Genomic DNA, 22,842 nt, shown 5'->3' with positions numbered 1-22,842 from the left:
CTGTTTAGAAACACTAAAAAATAATTAACATATCATACCTCCACTTGCTAATCCCTTAGAGGTATTAGTTTCTCATGGCTTTCATAAACAACATAGAATAGATAGAAGAACTAGTCATAATGAATGAATTGAAGAGTTTAAGAAAAGCCTAATTGATATTGATAATAATTGCGAATCCACAGAAGTTGATCTCCTCACAGTTCAGATGTCTTGAAACAAAACAAAGATAAATAAACTAAACTTTGAAAAACCTAAGAAAGCAAGAAAACAAAAATAAATCTAAAAAAATAATCTAGGCTAATGGAATGGTGTCTATAACATGTGCCAAAGGAACATATTTATAGCCTTCAGGTGGTCATTGTTCTAAACCCTAGGTCAGCTGACGTTCCTGAGATTTAAGTTCGAATGTGCAGACCAAAACGCCCCAACTTCGTGTTTAATTTTTATCCCAGAGTCGATGTCGCGACACACCAGAACCTGTGTGGCGACATGGAAGTCAGTATGCTCCTCCTAGGGATGTCTTCAAGGGTATGTTGCGACACCCTCAGTCTGTGTCGCGACATCAAAGGCAGTTTCGTACTTTCTCCATTTTGCTCTGTCTGTTGCAACATCGGACCTACTATGTTGTGACATAGCATCCAATATCAGCCTAGAATGCCTTCTAATGGTCTTCTGCACACTCACGAAGTACGTTAGCTCTCCCTTAGGCCTCATTTGGCCCTTAAGGTTAATAAAAGACTCAATTTGCACCTTTTATTAAATATAACAAAAATGCTTTTATCCAAGCTCCTTAAGTGTGAAACCTAGTTTTATCTGCTACACCTAATTACGGTAGGTCACTAACATCCATGCCTAACTTAGCCAGATGATGGATATGATGTAAAGGCAAGTTGGCACGGGCATTCCGAGTAACACTAAAAAAAACCCTTAAAGAGATGGGAATAAGCATGTGAAAGCTATTACGCTCCATTCAGGTACAGTCTTGGAAAACCCAAGTGTTTCAGATCCAAAGGAGTTTAATGAAGATGAACTAGACAATCCGGCGGATGACTCCCCATGTGATGATGAGACTCAGAAAGCTGAAAAAGTAGTTGAGCTAGAAACGAAATAAGGTGCTGGCTTAATTTTCAAAAGCGTATCATTCCGATCAAGGCTTGTGGACAAGAGGAAAAGGTACGAGGCTAACTTTGTAACTTTTCTTAACTTTTTTAAATCCCTAAATGTAAATCTACCACTACTAGAACTAATAGAAAAAAAAATCCATAATATGTCAAAATTTTAAAAGAAGTTATGTCTAGGCATAGGAAAATTACAAAAGGGGAACAAATAAATGTTAATACGTCATGCAGTGATATCATCACTAAAAAGATACCCCCTATGTTAAAAGATCCAGGTACCTTTAAAATTCCGATAGAGATAGGGGATATAAACTTTGGTAAGGTCCTATGTGATTTAAGGGCCAATATAAATTTAATACCCCTACCTATTTACAGAAAACTTGAATTAGGGAAACTCACACACTGATAACACTATAATTGGTTGATAGGTCTTTGGTACAGCCTAAAGGTGTATTAGAAGATGTATTGGTCAAAGTAAGGCAATTCATATTTTCTGTAGATTTTGTTGTCATTGACTTTGAGTAAGATCATGAGATTCCCATCCTATTGGGAAAACCGTTTTTAGCCATATCCAAGTCCACCATCAATGTAAAGAAGAATGAATTGATAATGAAAATCAATAGGGAAGTGGAAGTGTTTAAATACAGTAGTCCTTCAAAGGATAAGGAACAAGTAGGGTACTTAGTGGAGAATTGTAATGCACTATGTTATTGTACCACTAATAACCTTGATCAAAGGTATGCTTGCTATCTTATATGTGCACGAAAGCGGATAGGGTCACGAGAAAGGGATACATGGAAGGAAGAGCATTAGATAGATCAGGATGATCGTACTCAAGATAATAAGTCAATGAGGAGACCTAAAAGGCTGTTGGATGAATCTAGTAGCAAAAATTAGTATTTAAAGAATTGAACTTCATTAATTTTTGTAAAATTTGTATTTTGATTTTTAGTATTTTTAACTTAAATTTAATTTTGATGTAGGAGTAGGACATAGTAAGGTAGGAGTTAAAACATGTTGAGTATTTAGGTTTATTTAATTAATGTGGGTATACAGATACCCTTAATTGAGAATACTCTTTCGGTCTCATCCTTTCTAAGAGTTACTACCTAAAATATCCTTTCGGTCTCACCATTCAGCAAAAGTTTACTAAAGGCTTACCCAACAGGATACCTTTTTATATCTCACCTATCTAATTATTCTACGAGGATTGTCAATCCTAGTATACTACGAATTGTAGCAGACTCGAATAAATATCCAATTTAAAATAAATAAGAACTTGATTAAGTAGTTAGTTAAGTAGTCAATTATGCAAGATATTTATGAAACACAAATTTTATTCTCATATTTATTCAAACTTTCAATTAATTAAATTAACGAAAGAGATATAAATAAGAGAATAAAGCAAAGAATGCTCATTGATAAATAATGATGAATGCACGTATCCAAAACAATCTTCACTCGTAACATCTCAACTTTGAAATAGAAGGATTTTGATTAAGCAAACAAAATGAAAACCTAATCTAAGAATTGAAAATTGAATAAATGAATAAAAGTATGAAAAAAGATACCTAATTACAATATGATTAACAAGTTAAATGTGATTGTGCGGATGAAAACACCCTTGTAGAATTGTTGAGTCTGTCGAACCAATGTCGTGACACTATATAGCATGTGTCTCGACTTTGCTAGCAGAATGCTTGGCCTTTTGGGACTCAGGTGGAATTTTGTGACTTTACTTTTATGATGTCGTGACATCGACTCCAATATCTTGCCTCATGGTTTTGAGTTGGAAAATCAACTAAGTGTTGAGGCTTGATTCAATGTCACGACTTTCTTCTTGAATGTTGCAACATCCATACTAGTCCATTGACTCCTTAGCTTAAGTTTTTGTCCTGCACACTCAATCAACTTGTTAGTTTTTCTTTAGGCCCAAATAGGCCTAAAAGGTCATAAAACATCAGAAAAGCTTAATTTATTCGATTTATACTTAAAACTAAATAATTCTGAAAACAAAAATAAAATGCGTAAAAATACATGAATACAAATGAGAAGAACTTAATTTACCACAATAAATTGTGGCATATCAAACTCCCTCACACTTAAGTCTTTGCTTGTCCTCAAGCAAACAAGCACCCAAAATGCTATAAATATGTCCCTTGGATTATATTAATTACTAAGAAAAAATGTTAGCAAATATTAGAGTTTTGTTTACTCTATCTTACATGCAACTTTAATCTTGATACTTTGTTAACTTGAAACTTTTAAAGTAAATTTTTCTAGTTTATAAAGTTAAATAACTAAAAAAACCTAGAATTAATCCAAATGACCAAATGTTCAATCATATTACCATGAATCTAAGTCATACAAATATATAGTAAAGGCAAGAATGGAAATTAAAGACATTCACTAAGTTTAATTATTAGAAAGTCTAGAAAATTATGCAAAGGGAACGCTTAAGTCGCATAGGTCTTCAAGGTTTGTAACATTCTGAGGCTTAGGATAGTATGGGATCAATGAAAGTATAGCCCAAAATGGCTCCAACACTACAAATAGTTAGGCACATTACATTGTTCCCTTCCACCCCCAATTTTATCCTTAAGGCGCACCTCCTCATTTCTCCTTCTCTCACCTTCCTTTTCTCTCCAAATACAAAAATACAAAGATGCAATACAATATTCGTAAGTATAGAAAGCTTACCAAGTTTTAGTGCATTTGAGTGAATGAAAATTTTCTTAAGCTCAGGTCTGATTTTTCATTTGATCACATTATAAGGGTTTGACCCTTTTTCACTCACACTACTTTTATCCCGTTCCATGCTTTTATTGTAATTGCCCAAATTTAAGGTTATTGGAACAGTGGTTCTGGGACCACAAATCCGATGAGGAAAATTTTATTTTTCTTATATTTTTACGATCTATGATTTCACAAAATGATTTCATGAAAATTTTGTTTAAAAATTTTGACGTTTGGGCACTCAATTTAGTCAAAAGAACTAAATTGTAAAAAGTGCAAAAGTTGAGTTCTACATGTTAGAGGTGTCCAATTGTTATGAAACTTTAAATTGGAGGTCCTTATATGATAATTAGACCATTGGTTAAGTTGGTAGACAAAAATGGACATGAGATAAGTGAAATAGGAAATTTTTAAGTTAGGGGCAATTTGGTAATCTAGTAATTAAAATGAATTAAAAGGGAAAAAGATGAAAAATTGTGCTCATCTTCTTCATTTGGATGAAATTAGCAAGGGGGGGAAGCCATATTTAGGGTTTTCAAGCTTCCAAGCTCCATAGTAAGTGATCCCAAGCCTCGTTTTTAATGTTCTTTACGTTTTTGGAGTCCCGGTAGCTTAATTTAGCTTATTCTAGCAATAATTTAACCTAGGGTTTATATTTGGAAAAATACCCATAGGTGAAAAGTTTTTATTTTGATGTTTTATGATAGAATATGAAGCTAGAAATTATGTTAAACAACTTTTGCTAGCCGATTTTAAGCAAAAACGAGTAAGTTGACATAATCGGTAAAAATCCCTAATGTACATAAGTAAGTGTTAGAGTGAGAATTTGATATTTTCATAGAAGAGAAAAATGTTAAGCATGTCATAAAACATAAGAATATGAGATGAAGTTTAATTTTCGGGCCTTGGGGCAAAATGTAAATATGCAAAAGTTTAGGGGAAAAATTGTAATTTTGAAAAAAGTTAGAGTCGAGGGCTGTTTTGAAAAAAGTCCCATTGATACATAAGGATGGTACTGGATACGAATGTCATGACATTTTGGGTAAAGAGGTCCCATGTAAGACCATGTCTAGGACATGGCATTGGCACCGAGATGAGAGGTCCCATGTAAGACCATGTCTGGGACATGGCATTGGCACCGAGATGAGAGATCCCATGTAAGACCATGTCTGGGACATGGCGTTGGCATCGAGATGAGAGGCCCCCCATAAGACCATGTCTGGGACATGGCATGGGCACCGACAAGAGGACATCCCATGTAAGACCATGTCTGGGACATGGCTTTGGCATGTTATTATCAGAAGAGACCCGAGTATCCTTATTGTTCCAATGTAGCTCAACGGGCTAATAAACGAATCATGTTCAGGAAAGTTCAGTTAAAAACATAAATGGCAAGCTCAGGTAAGTTATAAGAGTTAAGAACTTATTATATTATCAATTGATATTCAACGATGCAGCAAGAGAAGAGTAAGTTATGCACACAAGTATTCCAAGTAAATAAGCAAGAGAACTAGAATGAGATTAACTAAAAAGTAAACTAGAGATATAGACACTTGAGTTTAATTAATTGTATTTAATGTTGTTATTTATTTGCTAGTAAACTTACTAAGCTTTATGCTTACTTCTTTTATTTCTCTTTCTCTTTTAGTATAGCAAAGCTACTTCAAGGATCCTAAAGAAGTCAGAGATCGTCCACACTATCAACCACAACTACTCGGTATTTTATGATGAAACATGTTGAGTTATGGCATGTATAAGGATTTAGTTATTTTGTATGTTTGTAATTATGATTTTTCTAAAGAATGGTGTGTAAGTATTGATGATGTATGGTCAGTAAAATGGTTAAGTATGAAGGTATTTGTTGTTATGAAAGTCTTGGTGATACATTATGCATGGAAATCATGAAAGGATAAAATTTTGCAAGAAAAAGAATTTAGGCAGCACTGTGACGTGACTTTGAAAAATCACCTAGGATGTTATAAAAATAATTAGAGGGTTAATGATATATGGAATTAAATCTTGTTGAGTCTATTTTCATGAAAAATTAATGATGTAGCAAAAGGAAATTTATATTTTAAGATATGTGAATTTTAGTGAGATAGGTTCAGAACTATTTTTGGAGTCCCCTGTTCTGAGTTTAGAAAATCATTAAAAATTGTACAAAAATGGTTTTGAGTTATAGCTTATATTTATAGATTCATTATTGAGCCTATTTTTTGTAAAAACAAGTGGGAACACCATATGAAAATCTTACAATGAGAAAACTTATTTTTAGTAACAAGAGGTCAGAACAGTCTTTTTTTTTATTAAAAGAGGTCAGAACAGTCGAATGGTGAAATAGGGGAGACTTTAACTAATAAAATGTACTAATTGGAGAAACCAAAAATTCTAAAACTTTTATGGAATATATATATATGAGTCTAGTTTTAGGGAAAATTTACGGAGTTAAATTTCTAGTTCCGTAGCTCAAGTTATAAATAATTTAGTAAATGCTGCGTGATTGGACAAATTGCTGTAAATAGTGAAATTAATTTTCAAAACAAGTTTTTATGCTTCGAATTAGTAAGATAAGCTAAGTAATGCCTTGTGCTTGACTCTGACAACGGTCTTGGGTAAGAGGTGTTACATTTATTCTCTCGTTTTGCCTTTAAACCTCAAAATTCTTTTGTTCACTCAACTAATTGTTTATTTTTAGCATAATTTTGTAAGAGTCCTATACTCACTATATTGTATTGTTTCTTACTTTTTCCATTTAATTATTTTGAAACCACCGAGAGGTCTCTACCCAAACCCACAATATCCATGGCCTGACATTTATTTCATAAAGTAATAAAGGACCAAAGATAGGGAAAGGTTCAAGTTTTAATTTATTTTCGGCTCATGGTTTTAATATTAATGGTTTATCAAGGAGTTATTAGGGTCAAATATGGTAACTATGGATACAAAGCATAAGGGTATGGTCATTTAAGCATTGGCTATTCAAATACTACATTAAGTTATCCCTAAGCATTCCACAACAAACAATTTCTTTCATGCTTTTAATTAAACCAAGGAATAATAATCAAATCAACCATCATGCTTCTACAAATATCTGTAATGCTTATTTATCTTATGGCACACAATCAAACATTTTTACATAAGTACTCCTAGTTTATAATGCAATTTAACTATGTAAACTAATTAATCTACCTTAAAACTAAACAAATTATCAAATATCAATAAAAAATTGCATGCTTGACAAAAAAATCAACGCATTATTTCATTATTCACAATCAATATTCTTAGTATTAACATAACTTGAACACCTTGCGATTCAAACAAAAATAATTTTTTTCAATATATATCATAATATAAATAACGAAGAAAACACAACCTAAAATCTATGTACTCCCCCCCCCACACAAACTTTAAAACCTACATTGTCTTTAATGTAAAAGAACTAAAGTGCAAATAAGAAAACTTCCCTAAAAAAGGATGAATCCTTGTTGTCGTACTAATATTAGGATACCGTGTGCTCCAAGTTGATGAAAAAGTATCAAACGAAAAAGAAAACACTACAACCAAATAACATGCAAAATAATAATATAAATAGTAAAATAAAAAAAATAGTTAAAAGAAGTGTTGACAATGAATAACAGAATGTCAAAATAAATAATTTCAGAAGAAACTTGGCCCTTCAATGGTTTTTACGACATCAATTAATGTAGTCGCAACATCGAGGTAGCTCATTGCGACGCCCAACCTACCTCATCATGCTGTAGAATACTAACTTGAAAGTCACGACTCTAAGCCTTCCTTGTCGTGACATTAAGTCCAATTTCTAGCTTCTTCAATTTTTTCAATTCTATTACTCCACGATATCGACCTTGTTCTAAAAAATAAATAAATAAAAAAAACTAACATGATTATTATAAGTAAAATAAACAAAAAAGAAAAATTAAAAAGAAAAAAATTAAAACAACAAAGAAAGAAAATCATAAAAATCCTTTCAAAGTCCGGACCAGACGGTCCATATCGCCACCGTAGAAGAACTTCCAGTTATTCCTCGACACTTTGATTCATCGCTTGTTCTCCCGTCGAGAAATACAAACTAGACTCCTCAATCAAATCCACTGGCAATGCCTTATCTTTACCCAACGCGACATCCGCACTATGAGCCATTTGATGCCAAATTCAAGCCAACCCTATACGATATTCCAGAGTATTATTCCCTTAAGCATCCTCACCCTAATGTCACATGAGGCTCTAGTCTCATGAGCTTTGCCTCCATCATCGAATGAGAACGGAGCAAACTCATCTACTCCTTCGGTTGGCATCTTCCCAACTATGGCCGGAAGGTGTACAAGCTCTATTACACCTTCATTAAGATCTAGTTTAAGCTCTACCTTTGAGGAGTCATCCATTCTGATACCAATACAAGGTACTCCCTAATTGGACTTCATAGGCAACATAATAGTATTTTAATCAATTTGTTCAATTTCAATTAGATTATAAACCATTTAGATCACTTGCTAATATAAGTTATCGTATCAGTTATGGTCTTACCAAAAAATGCAACTTAATATTAGTTAAATGTTAGGTAATCAATAAGCCAATATGTAATAGCCCGTTTTCAGTGAAATCGGAACTGCGATTTTGAGACCCTAAATTCGAAGTCCAAAAATTTATTTTATTATTATTTTATGATTTACAGCATGATAGTATTACCTTATAAAAATTTTGTTAAGAAATTTTACTGTTTACAGGCTCAATTTGATAAAAAGGAATAAATTGCGTAAAGTGCAAAAGTTGAGTTCTATTAGGTAAAGGTATTAAATAGCTATAGAACTTTAAAGTAGAGGTCCTTATATGGTAATTATTCGATTATTGAGTTATTGGATGATAATGGCTTGGTATTTGCTGCAATTATTAAATGTTTGAAAGGTTAATTTTGGAAATTAGTAAATTAAGGTTAATTAAAATAAAACCAAATTTTCTATCATCTTTATCCATATTTTTCCAATCGAATATTGAAGGAAGAAAGCCATTTTTTATTCAACTAGCGTTCGGCTACTTTGAAGCTCGATTGGTGGGTGATGTTTGTCCCGTTTTTAATGATTTTTATGTTTCTAGGATCGTTGTAGCTTAATCTAGCTAGCCCGGGGACTAATTTGCAATATTTTTAAACTATTAGGGTTTTTTCATTAATTACCATGCTTGATTTTTGATGTTTGATGATAGAAAACGAATGGTTGTTAATAGATAAACAAATTTTATTAAGTGATTTTTATAAAATTGTCATTTAGGGATTAAATTGAAAAGTAGAAAATTTTACATGGTAAAATTGTAAAATAAATGAAATATAGGGCTTGCTAGGGACTACATTGATATTCGGCTATGATGGGTTGTGGTAGAATTTCGTAAATTTCCATTTTTATGAGATAAGAACTAAATTGTAATAAATTAAAATTATAGGGGCAAAATGGTGATTTTTTCAAAATTACATGTTGGACTAAATTGAATGTGAAAAATATTAAATTGAGTTAAATTTATCCGTATAGATCAAGATAGACCTCGTGCGGAGTTAAAGCGAGGCAAAGGAAAAATCTCAAATTAATCACATTCATATCTACTTATACTCGTCGCGGTGACTTCGTGTAATTAAACTGTGTAATTATATGCTTTGATTGAAATAAATGTATGTTATTTGCATTATCATCATATTTGAGTACTGATCGCATATCTGATGACGTACGACGATTATCGAGCCCCGTTTGAACCTTAGGAATTCGTAGGATACAAATCACATGTCATTAGGGTTACTGATTTCAGCTCTTATGAGCTTACTGATACTAAACTTGTATGAGCTTATCGTTATTCAGCTTGGAGAAACTTACCGTTATTCAACTTGGAGGAACTTACCGTTTATCGTTCATATGAGCATACATGTACATGAATTGACAGATTACAATTCAGTACACCTCGTGTGTACTATCCGCGTATCCAACGATATTCTAAATGGTTCAACAGGCATAGTTCTATTACGAGTGTATATAAGTTCGATACGAACTAGTACATGTATTTACAAGAAACACATGAAAGTGATGATATATGATACATTGATATATGAATTGAATAATACATGTATATGAAATGTGATTACTTGTTAAAATCATCCATGTGTATTGGATTTTATATGTGATTTACATGGCTAATATGTTGATGAACATGTGTTTAGGCTTTTGGCCAAATTGGTTGGGATACACTATGTTTACTTACCTAAATTGTGGTTAAATGGTAAGTTAAATTCTGTGTTATACGAACTTACTCAGCTTAAATGCTTACTCTATATTATTTTTCATGTTTTATAGTGATTCTAAAGCTCGTTCGGGTTAGAAGCTTGTAAAAGCTAAATCACACAATCTATCGGCTCTTTTGGTACTTACAGTTATTTAATTTTGGATATAATGGCATGTATAGGTTAATTGGGCTAATGTTAGCCATGTGTTAGGTTGTTGGAAATGGTCAATTGGTGTGGTTGAGTTTTTGGTATCTTAATGATATAATGGCTTATTTTGATATGTATATAAGTTGCCTTATATGATAAAAGAATGACTTGTTTTGTGATGGAATAATGAAAAATGAATTGGTAGCTGAATATGTACATGTTATATGTTTGTAGCTTTAGATAAATGGTGCCATACTTTGGTAGATTGGTGTTTTGATGGAAATGACTTATATAGTCATTTGATGCTAGTGATTAAGTAGTATATTTGGTACTAAATGGTATGTTTTGAATGGTGACTGAATTGGTAAGAAATTATGCTAAATGGCTTGGTAAATTGCTGGCTATTTGGTCAAATTGAATACATAAATATATATATGATTACCTTTTGTCAATTGAGGTGCCTAAGGGCACATTGGTTGTATCTGAATATGCTATATGTTTAATGCTTGATTATGCTTGATTTGGGTGATATAATATGACATGTTTATATGCAATATTTTTTATATAGGTTGGTGTCAAATTGAATGAGAAATGTGGCTTAAAAAATGGTCTATTTTTGTCCACACGAGCAGAGACACAAAATGTGTCTCAGCTGTGTGTGACACATATCCAAGTGACACGGCCATGTGTCCCCTGTATCTTTTAAAGGGTGCAAGGTAGTACGCTCACACGACCTAGCACACGAGCGTGTGGCTTAGCCGTGTGGCACAAGTCAGAGAGTTACACAGGCATGGACACGGCTGTGTGTCCCTCTTTTGATTGCCCACATGGCCTAAAACACGGACGTGTCTTTTGTCCGTGTGAGTCACAAGGCCTGGCCACACGACCGTGTTACCCTTACAGTTTTGAAAATTTTATAAGTTTTCGAAATATTTTTTGAGTTTCCAATTTAGTCCTGATTTGTTTCTAAAGTGTATTTTGGGCCTCGAGGGCTCGTATTAGGAACAATATGCATGATTATGATTAGTTTCTGACATGAATGCTATATGTTATGAAATTTTTGAAATTTTCGTGTGTTTGATCTATAAATTTGGTAATGCTCCATAACCCTGTTTCGGCGATGGATATGGGTTAGGGGTGTTACATTTATTGGTATCAGAGCTACGATTTAGTCGATTCTTCGACTGAACGTAGCATATATGAGTCTAGCTATACATGCCATTATATAACCTGTGCTAGTGTGATATCTCCTAATCATTTTTTAAAAGGTTTTTTAATAACAATGACATCCAACCGAGTTAATTCCAATAAAGTAGAGAGTAACGCTTAAGCCTCCATTCATGGAGTAGCTTTGAGTGGTACGAGGCCCGTATTTGAGGGTCGGAGAGGAGAGGTAAAGGAAGAATTCTTCTAGATGATGAATGAGTGGTTCATCGAGTTCGTACGGACGAACCCGGCTGCTCGACAACCTCAACCCCCTCTTGTTACCCAATCAGTTCCCATTATTCCTCAAGGTACGAAACCAATCTGAGTTAGTAAGCCTCCTGTTGATAAGATTCGTAAGTACGGGGTTGAAGAATTTAGAGCTACCGCCAAAGATGAGCCCAAGAGAGCTGAGTTCTGGTTAGAGAATACCATCAGAGTTCTTGATGAATTATCTTGTTCACCGATTGAATGTATGAAGTGTGTAGTATCTCTACTAAAAGATTCAACTTACCAGTGGTGGAATACATTGATTTCTGTTGTACCAAGAGATCGGGTCACTTGGGAATTCTTTCAAACCGAGTTTCGAAATAAATATATCAGTTAAAGGTTTCTCAATCAGAAACGTAAAGAATTTCTAGAGCTCAAGCAGGGCCGTATGTTAGTGTCTGAATCTGAACGAGAATTTGTTCGATTAAGTAAATATGCTCGAGAGTGTATTCTGACCGAGACTACAATGTGTAAGTGGTTTGAAGATAGCTTAAATGAGGATATAAAGATTTTTTTCGAGATCCTTGAGTTGAAAGAGCTTGTTGTACTAGTTGATTGGGCACATAAAGTTGAAGAGCTGAGCAAAGAAAAAAGACACTGAATTTGAAGCTAGAGATTCGAGAAAGAAATTGAGAGAAAAGTCGCATCAGTCAGCATCAAAGAAATTTAAAGAACATCACTACCATTCTACTACTCCTATGGGACATTCTAATAGAGATAGAGATACCAGACTCTCCAATACTAAACCTCAGGCTACATCTGTAGTGAGTGTAGGTAGTGTTAGAAACACCAGACCAGAGTGCAAGCACTGTAACAAACCACATTATGGTGAGTGCCGAATGAAGAGCGAAGCGTGTTTCAGATGTGGTTCTTTTGACCACTATCTTTGAGATTGCCCAGGGAAATCCGAGAAAGAGAAAGCTCAGACCATGAGGCCGAGCAATACTGCCGTGAGAGGTAGACCACCTCGTAATCCTAGAAATATGAGTTGTAGCCATGGTGTGACGAAATACTCTACTATGAGATCCGAGGCATGAGCACCAGGTAGGGCCTATGCTATTCGCGCACACGAAGATGCTTCTGCACTAGATGTTATTACCGGTACTTTCTCTCTTTATGATACTGATGTAACTACTTTGATTGATCTCAGATCGACCCATTCATATGTTTGCAGAAATTTAGTGTCTATTAAGAATTTAGTTGTTGAGTCCACTAAATTCGTGGTTAAAGTATCGAATCCCCTAGGTCAATATGTTATAGTTCATAAGGTTTACAAGAACTGTCCGTTGATGACTCGAGGTTACAACTTTTCGGCTGATCTGATGTTATTACCGTTCGATGAATTCGATGTGATTCTATGTAAGGATTGGCTAACTATACATGATGCTGTTGTAAACTGTAGAAAAAAGCTTACCGTATTAAAATGTCAGCATGGTGAGATGCTTCTTATTGAATCAGATAATTCAAATGGGTTGCCTATTATGATATCAACTATGTCAGCACAGAAATATGTGAGAAAAGGTTGTAATGCTTACCTTGCTTATGTATTGGATACTAAAGTGTCCGAGCTGAAGCTGGAATTAATGCTAGTAGTTTGCGAGTATTTTGATGTGTTACTAAAGGAGTTGCCTGGATTACTACCAGTCAGACAAGTTGAATTTGCTATAGAACTTGTACCGGGAACAACTCCGATATCGATAGTACCTTACAAAATGGCTCCTACAGAGTTAAAAGAGTTGAAAGCACAGTTGCAAGGGTTGACTGATAGGGGTTTTGCTCAACGTAGTTTTTCAACTTGGGGTGAGCCAGTTCTGTTTGTTAAGAAAAAGGACAGATTGATGAGATTATGCATTGATTATCGTCAACTCAACAAAGTTACAATCAAGAACAAATATCCACTACCTCGTATTGACGATTTGTTTGACCAGTTGAAAGGTGCCACAGTGTTCTCGAAGATTGATATTCGTTCTGGCTATTATCAGCTATGAGTGAAAGATTCGGATGTGCCAAAAATTGCATTTAGAACTAGGTACGGACACTATGAATTTCTTGTGATGCCATTTGGTTTAACTAATGCACCTACAATATTTATGGATTTGATGAATAGAATCTTTAGACCGTATTTAGACAGATTTGTTGTAGTATTTATTGATGATATTCTCATATATTCTCGAGACGAGTCTGAACATGCCGAGCACTTGAGAATTGTTCTACAAACTCTATGAGATAAACAAATGTTTCTAAATTTAGCAAATGCAAGTTCTGGCTCCAAGAAGTCGATTTTCTAGTACATATAGTACCAGCTGAAGGCATTAGAGTTGATCCGAGTAAAATTTCAGCGGTTATTGACTGGAAACCATCAAGAAATGTATCTGAAGTAAGAAGTTTTCTGGGATTAGCTGGTTATTATCGAAAATTTGTAAAAGGGTTCTCGATGATAGCTACACCGATGATGAGATTATTATAGAAAGACGTAAAGTTTGAATGGTCTGATGAATGTCAGCAAAGTTTTAACCAGTTAAAAGCACTGTTGATCGAAGCACCAGTTCTAGTTCAGCATAAATCGAGTAAAAGATTTGTGATTTTTAGTGATGCATCACTGAACGGTTTAAGCTGTGTTTTAATGTAGGAAGTTAAAGTAATAGCTTATGCCTCAAGACAGTTAAAGCCACATGAGAAAAACTCTCCGACACATGACTTAGAATTGGCAGCTATTGTGTTTGCATTGAAAATTTGGTGACACCATTTGTTTGGTGAAAAATGTCACATATTTACCGATCACAAGAGTTTAAAGTATCTGATGTCGCAGAAAGATCTAAATCTGAGACAGCGTAGATGGCTTGAACTGTTGAAAGGTTATGACTTAGTTATTGATTATCATCCGGAAAAAGCAAACGTAGTTGCGGATGCTCTGAGTAGAAAGTCTTTTTTTGCTCTGCAGGCGATGAATACACGATTGACATTATCCGATGAGGGCTTGATCTTAGCTGAGTTAAAAGCTAAATTGGTGTTTCATGAGTTGCAAGCTAAAAGCGTACAATGTGAGTCGACTTTTGACTCGGAATTTTAGATAGGACCTAATGATTGTTTGTTATTCAGAGTAGAGTTTGTGTACCGAATAATCCAGAGCTATACAGAAAATTTTGCATGAAGCTCATAGCGGTAGCTTGTCTATTCATCCAGGGAGCAATAAAATGTACAGTGATTTGAGACAGAAGTACTGGTGGCCGGGAATAAAACTCGAGATTTCTGACTTTGTATCCAGATGTTTGATATGTCAACAACTTAAAGCTGAACATCAGGTACCTTTAAGACTGTTACAGCCAGTGATGATACCGAAGTAGAAATGGGATAGAGTTACTATGGATTTCGTATCGGGGTTACCTTTATCTCCGAAAAGGAAAGATGTTATATGGGTTATTATTGATCGTTTGACGAAGTCTGCACATTTTATTTCGGTACATAAAGTTTTCTCACTTGACAGATTAGATGAGTTATATGTTTCTGAAATTGTCAAATTACACGGGGTGCCAGTATCCATTATTTCGAACAGAGATCTGAGGTTCTGAAAACACGAAAATATGCACACTTTTTCATACCCTTTTTAACTCAAATTCATGTAGTTTTAGTAAAATTCTTGTCGAAAAATATAATTATTATAAAAAAAATTAATTTTATTTAAATTATTAACATGTTGAATTTTAATTAATTTTATAATTAATTTTTATTATTTTCGACAGATTTGCACAAAGGGGGAAAAACGACTCAACAAATACTGCTAGAAGCACAAAACTGAGAAGCAATTTTGAAGCATCAAGGCGAACCAATTTTTTAGCCTAAGACGATCCAAATTATGTGTATTAATTCATAATATAATTAATTTTAATTTTAATCCAATTTAATTTGGGTTAAATAAATTATTGTTAATTAATTATGAAAAGGGGCCCAGTTGAGCTGAATCGAGAAAATCGATCCAACCGAGCACTGTGCAGCATAAGACCGTCCCACATGCTGACCCAATCAGCTTGTTTGACTGATTATTTGTCTTGCAAAATGTCCCTTCAAAACTCCTTCAAATTGCATTCAAACCCTTCCACTATTCATGTCTTTCAAGATTTTTCTCTACCTAAAAATAGCATGTTTGGAATCTTCAAACATGCCACATGGGTGGTCGGCCATGGGGGGAGTCTTTGGCTACTGATTTTGGCTATTTTTAGCAGCCTTCTCAACCTATAAATATTCCCATTGGGTGTTGTAAACGGAAAAATATATAGGATTTTTCCTATGTAATTTATCACCTTTTTACATAAAACCATTGTTAAAACTAAATAATTGTTTAATAAATTAATAAATATGTGAAAATATGAAATTAGGACATAGAAATTATTAAAATGTGATTTTATGCTTTATTATATAGTTTTCATGCAATAAATGACTTATTTTATATTAATTTGAATATATTATATTTTTTAAGACATAAAGTGGGCCATGCATGATTAAATTAAAAAATAAAATATAAAATTACATGTAATAATTCATTTTAAAATATTTCATTAATAATTTGGGTTTTAATTAATTAATTAAATTGGATAAATTTAATTCTTTGGTCCTCTAACTTGTTGATGTATTTTGGACAGGTCTGATATCTTTGCTGGATTACAAAACCGTCCAAATTGGAGATCAAGTCAACCCAAAATGCGGCTGCACATGGCTGTCCATAAGCCATTTTTTAGTTTAATTACACAAGGTCCTTGAAGATTTGAATAAATTAGAGATTTACCTATAGATTTGCACTTGACCGAGTCTCAGTCCTGAGTTGTTGTGGCACTCAAATTGACCAAAAATCAAGGAAAAATTAGCTCAACTTACTAAAATTATGGCCGGTCACCCATGGAAGATGCTTCAAAAGATGGAAACTCCTATTTTTAACAAACTATCTCTCTCTCCTCACCTATAAATAAGACCCTCTCATCCCTCAATCATCCCTCAAGCATCCATCAATCATCATTCTCTCTTTTTCTCTTAGCCTTTTCCATTCCCACGCCTAGCATCATCTCTTCATAGATATTTTAGCAAATAAGCCTCTTAAAGAACCCTTGGTCGACCACCTTGGAGAACCATCAGCAAAAGAGCAATGCAAAGGAATGAAGGAGTCTCGTCAGTTAGAGTCTTGGGTGACAGCCACTCTGAATTGGGTTTAATGTTTCTTTTCTTTAACTTAATATAAAGATGTTTGCTACGTGTTCTTTGTTCTTGTTTACAACAATGTTAGCTTAATTTTATTTAAGCTAGGATGGTTGCTTTGATTAAATAATATTTATTTGATTCATGCTTATAATGTTTGTGCCTCAATCGATCATGTTTTCAGTTGAAATCAAGTATGTATTTCGTTCATACGTGATTGAAATACACCTGAATTAGCTGAGCGATCCTAACCAGATGACGACTAATGGACGTATAATTGAAATGTTCATGCTCAATTTAGATCCTAACACGATTAAATTGTAGGTTGCATAACAACTCTAACCAAGCTCTGTTATCTGCATAGTTTTTAGATTTGTGTGATTAAATTGTTTCAAACCTAACACGTCCCTGTTACCTCACACGAATGCTAAGAAACCCTTAGTAAATAAGGATCATTAAAATGCGTATTTACTAAGTAATGAAAGATCGAGTTGTCATAGAATGTTTTTTTAGAATGTTATTAAGCATGTTGATAATAAATTGAGTTTAATTAAAGTAATTGTCCTAGTTTATTTATGTTATAATTGTTGCAAATTGTGTTTAATTTTACTAAAATCTATTTCATTCATATAGCTTGCATACTTAGGATAATTTGCATTAGGCATCATTGCATTTAGTTTAATATATTTTAATCACCAGTTCTCAACTATATTGTGTTTTTATTTACCAAATTGTTAATATAATTTTACAAATTAAGTGACTTAGCACAAATACAATCCTTGTGGAGACGATAATTTGATACTTACTTATTACTTATAACGACTGTGTACACTTGCACAAACCTAAGCGTTACAACTGCTCACTTCAAACACATCTCAAACCCATTAATTCTTCACTTCTCTCTCTTCATTCCCTTCCATTGTTCTTCATTTTCTTCCCTTATTCCTTTTCCGATTTCACCTCTTGAAAAAGAGTCCTTCAACCACCATCTGGAGCAGCATTCAAATGCTCGTGGAAGCCTCATGTCAACAAGAACAAGCTGAGAAGGAGGAGTCGAGCAAACTAGTCAAGCCTCGGAGAAACACCGGATTTTATTCTTGTTCCTTATCATCTTAATTTTATTGTTGTTGTTATGAACATGTCTATGAATATTTGTGATGTTGATATGTTTAATTTAATTAATATGGCTTAAATTTAATTCGTTTTAGGTTGATTGCATTTCATCTACTTGAGTTATTAAAATTGTGTTTGTGTTGTTATAGGCCTCAAAAAGATGTTTGATTAAGTAAAATCATGACTATGTTATTCTTGCATTACAATTGTAAGGTAACTAATGAATTAATTATTTAAACGGATTGAAATTGTAATTAATTGACATGATACTTAATCAGTGCATGTTTAATCATCTAAGGTAGCTGAGGGTTAAATTAGCAACGGTATCTAACGATACAGTAGCCTTGCATAACTTGCAAGATTATTGTGATTAAACTGTTTCAAGGTATAAATACATTGTTACCTCACGTAATCTTTTATGTGCTTCTGAGATTTAATTAATTGTTTGAATTGGCATAGTGATATGTACAAGAGATTATTTTAATTTCATAAGTATGTGTGTGCGTTAACACATTTGCTTATTAAAATTTGTTTAATCGGTTGAATTGACATAGAGATATAGCCAATAGATAAATGGATTTTAGTAGGTAAGTATGTTCATAAGTTAGCAAATTATCGAGTTGCCGTGAATTTATTTGTAACAACATAAACATGAGTTTAATAATTCTATGTTAAGAAATGTAAGTAATATAGCACAATTATGTCATCTTGATTAAAATCATCTTTTGAAATCGTGCATTGGTGCTTTTTATTTTATATTTATTTATTTCACTTAGTTAAAATCTTAGTTTTTAATCCCCTCCTCGAATCAAAATATTTTTCTTCACCAAAGTGTTTTTAATTGCATTCATGAATAATTCTTTTCACAGTCCTTGTGGGTACGATAACTCGACATTTACCTGTAAGTTTATTACTTGTTACGATTGTGTACACTTGCAAATTTTCTTCATTCCAAGTTTTTGGCGTCGTTGCCAGGGACTATTTTAAAAGTCATTATTTGTGAATTTGTTAATTTTGCATTTTGGTTTATTTTTCTATTCAATTTTAACTTAATTAATGTTTATGTGTTTATTTGAGGTGTTTATGAGTATTGATTGAACCATTGATTTACTCCCCGTAGACCCTGAGATAGAAAAAACTTTTCGACAACGAAGAAGACAAGGAAGTCAAAGAAGGACCGAAGAGACGAACTTCAAAACTCTAAATCAAGGAAACGGAGCAAACCCTGCTCAAAACCCTATCATTATCACTGATGATAGGGATAGAGCTATAAGACAGTATGTCATGCCAGTGTTTCATGATCTTAATTCGGATATTAGGAGACTCGAAATCGAGGCACAACAGTTAGAGCTAAAGCCCGTTATGTTCCAGATGCTTCAAACAGTTCATGGAGGTGAGCAATTCTTTCAAGTTAGCCAGAGTACCCAAAGATGCACTATGATTGAAGTTGTTCCCATATTCGCTAAAGAACTGAGCTTAAGCTTGGTTGAACTCATTGCCACCAAATTCAATTTCCACATGGTAAGAGTTAGGAGAAATATTCCCCATGAAGTATTTCCCGCCTAGCAAGAATGCTGAGTTGAGGAATCAGATCACTACTTTCCAACAAATGAATGATGAGTCCTTGTATGAGACATGGGAAAGGTACAAAGAATTATTATAAAAGTGCCCTCATCATGGAATCCTACATTGCATCCAACTTGAGACGTTTTATAATGGTCTCAATGCTCACACAAGGATGGCAGTGGACGCTTCTGCTAAGGGTGCTCTCCTTTCTAAGTCTTATAATGAGGCTTATAAATCATTAAGAGGATTGTCAGCAATAATTATCAATCGCCAACCAATCGAGTAACGTCAGAAAGACGAGTCGCTGGAATACATGAAGTAGACGCTCTCACTTTAATCAAATCTCAGGTATCATCGAATTCCTCAATGCTTAAAAATTTTGCCACTGATGGGTTTAATAGTTTTGCATCACAACCACCGAATCAATTTGAAAATGTAGCTTGTGCCTATTCTGGGGGTGCACATCTATTCAAATAATGTCCATCAAACCTAGAATTCATGTATTACATGGGTAACCAGAACAAAAACAAAGGAAGGCAAGTACTATAATCTAATTCCTATAACCTATCATGGCGAAACCACCTAAATTTCTTCTAGAGTAACCAAGGGGCTGGACCTAGTAACACATACACCTAACCTAGATCGACCCAACCACTTATTTTTTTCCCAAAAAGTTTAGAAAAAACCTCAAGTTGAACCATCCAATGGCTTAGAAAACTTGTTGAAGGCATACATAGTCAAGAGTGATGTCTTAATCCAAAGCCAAGCAGCTACATTTAAAAACCTGGAAAACCAAATGGGCCAGCTTGCAGCTGAACTCAGAAACCGACCACAAGGTGTTTTACCTAATGATATGGAGAATCCGAGGAATCTTAGGAAAGAGTATTGCAAAGCGTTGACGTTGAGGAGTAGAAAGACATTAGAGCCCAACACCGTCAAATTTGAAGAGGAGCCAACTAATGCTCAGGACTCAAAGGAAGTTCAACCGTGTGTTGAAATTTCTATTTCACTGGAATCTGAATCTACAAAATCCAATAAGGTAACTTCTGAACCAGCTAATTCTGATAAACTAACAACTTCGATAGATGTAGAGTTGTCGCAAAAGATGAATCAACCCATTCCAGTAAAGAAGCCTCCACCGCCCTACCTTCAAAGACTTTAGAAGTAGAAGCAGAAAGTTCAATTCAAGAAGTTCCTAGACATACTCAAGCAACTTCATATCAATATTCCGTTGGTTGAAGCAGTTGAAAAAATGCTGAACTACGTCAAATTCATGAAGGATATCCTGCCTAAAAAACGAAGACTTGGAGAATTTGATACGGTAGCCCTAACAAAGGAATGCAGTGCTTATCTTCAAGAAAAACTATCCCCAAAGTTGAAGGATCCTGGATGTTTTACCATACCTTGCAACATTGGAGCAACATATTGTGGTAAGGCACTAGGTGATTTGGTTGCAAGTATCAACTTGATGCCGATGTCAATATTTAGGAAGTTGGGGATAGGTGAAGTTAGACCTACTATGATTACACTTCAATTAGCAGATCTATCCTTAGCACATTCAGAAGGAAAAATCGAGGACTTATTGGCACGTGTAGACAAATTTATTTTTCCTACTGTCTTTGTTATTCTAGACTTTGAAGCAAACAAAGAAGTGCCAATCATCCTAGGAAGGCCTTTCCTAGCAACTGGAAGGACCCTTATTGATGTGCAGAAGGGCGAGCTTACTATGTGTGTTCAGGACGATCAAGTAACATTAAATGTTTTTAAGTCTATGTAATTTCCTCACACAATTGATGATTGTTCTGTAGTGTCTGATTTAGAGGAATTAATCATGGAAAAGGAACTCAACTATGTTGAGGACCTATTGGAACAAATTTTGACATTAGACCTTCCAAATGATGAAGAGGAGGATGAATACTTAGCTTTGCTAGAAGCTAATCAAAAGGGATTTAATCTGTAATCCCGTTTTGAATCTTTGGAGTTAGAAAATAGAGATTATGCCCAACCAAAAGCGTCAGTCAAAGAGCCACCTAAATTAGAACTAAAGGTACTTCCCTCACATTTAAAAAATGTTTATTTAGGTAACGCTTCTATTTTGCATGTGATTGTTTCAGCGGAATTAACTGTTGAGCAAGAAGAAAAACTCATCCTAGTATTGAAGCAACTCAAAAAGGCTATTAGATGGACCATAATCGATATTCGCAATATTAGCCCATCTGTATGCATGCACAATATCATTCTGGAAGATGGCAAAAAAGGGATGATTGAAGGACAACGAAGACTGAACCCCATCATGAAGGACATGGTAAAGAAAGATATCATCAAGTGGTTAGGTGTGGGCATAATTTACCCCATCTTAGACAGTTTGTGGGTAATTCTGGTCCAGTACGTGCCGAAGAAAGGAGGTATTACAGTCATTGAAAATGAGAATTATGAGTTGATACCAACTAGAATAGTTACGGGATGGAGAATTTATATCGATTTCCGGAAGCTGAACAAGGCGACTAGGAAAGATCACTTTCCTTTGTCGTTTTTGGAACAGATGCTGGATAGACTCGCAAGGCGAGACTATTACTATTTTCTCGATGGATACTCGATGTATAATCAGATTACAGTAGCACCGAATGATCAACACAAAACAACATTTACCTGTCCGTACGGTACATTTGCATTTAGAAGCATGCCATTTGGTTTATGTAATGCACCTACTACATTTCAAATATGTATATGTCTATTTTTGCTGACATGGTTGAGAAACACTTGGAAGTCTTTATGGATGATTTTTCAGTATTCGGAGATACATATGATGATTGCCTAGCCAACCTAGCCAAAGTACTAAGGCGATGCAAAGAGACAAACCTCGTACTCAACTTGGAAAAGTGTCATTTCATGGTACGAGAAGGTATTGTTCTAGGGCATCACATAACGAGACATGGAATCGAGCTAAATAAAGAAAAGGTAGACATTATTGAGAAACTCCCACCTCCAACATCTGTAAAGAGTGTCAGGAGCTTTTTGGGCCATGCCAGTTTCTATCGAAAATTTATCAAGGACTTCTCCAAAATTGCTAAACCCTTATGCAAATTATTGGAGAAGGACACGACGTTCAAATTTGATGAAGAGTGCTTAAGAGCTTTCAAAGATTTGAAGATTTGGTTAGTTTTGGCACCGATAATCGTCACATCAGATTGCGATTTGCCATTTGAATTGATGTGAGACGCAAGT

General features: G+C 34.3%; 1 non-coding gene across 1 annotated transcript; it reads right to left on the bottom strand.

Annotated features, from left to right (window-relative positions):
- Positions 1–19,628: 19,628 nt before the first annotated feature.
- On the bottom strand, positions 19,629–19,734 carry LOC121219762 (small nucleolar RNA R71). The gene has a single exon (XR_005916653.1). It is a non-coding gene; the product is annotated as a small nucleolar RNA R71 (small nucleolar RNA).
- Positions 19,735–22,842: the final 3,108 nt, after the last annotated feature.

This window comes from Gossypium hirsutum, chromosome D07, assembly GCF_007990345.1.
Source record: "Gossypium hirsutum isolate 1008001.06 chromosome D07, Gossypium_hirsutum_v2.1, whole genome shotgun sequence".
Classification (NCBI taxonomy): Eukaryota; Viridiplantae; Streptophyta; class Magnoliopsida; order Malvales; family Malvaceae; genus Gossypium; species Gossypium hirsutum.
Note: the sequence above shows the minus strand (reverse complement) of the source record. Positions and strands in the feature narration are given on the sequence as shown.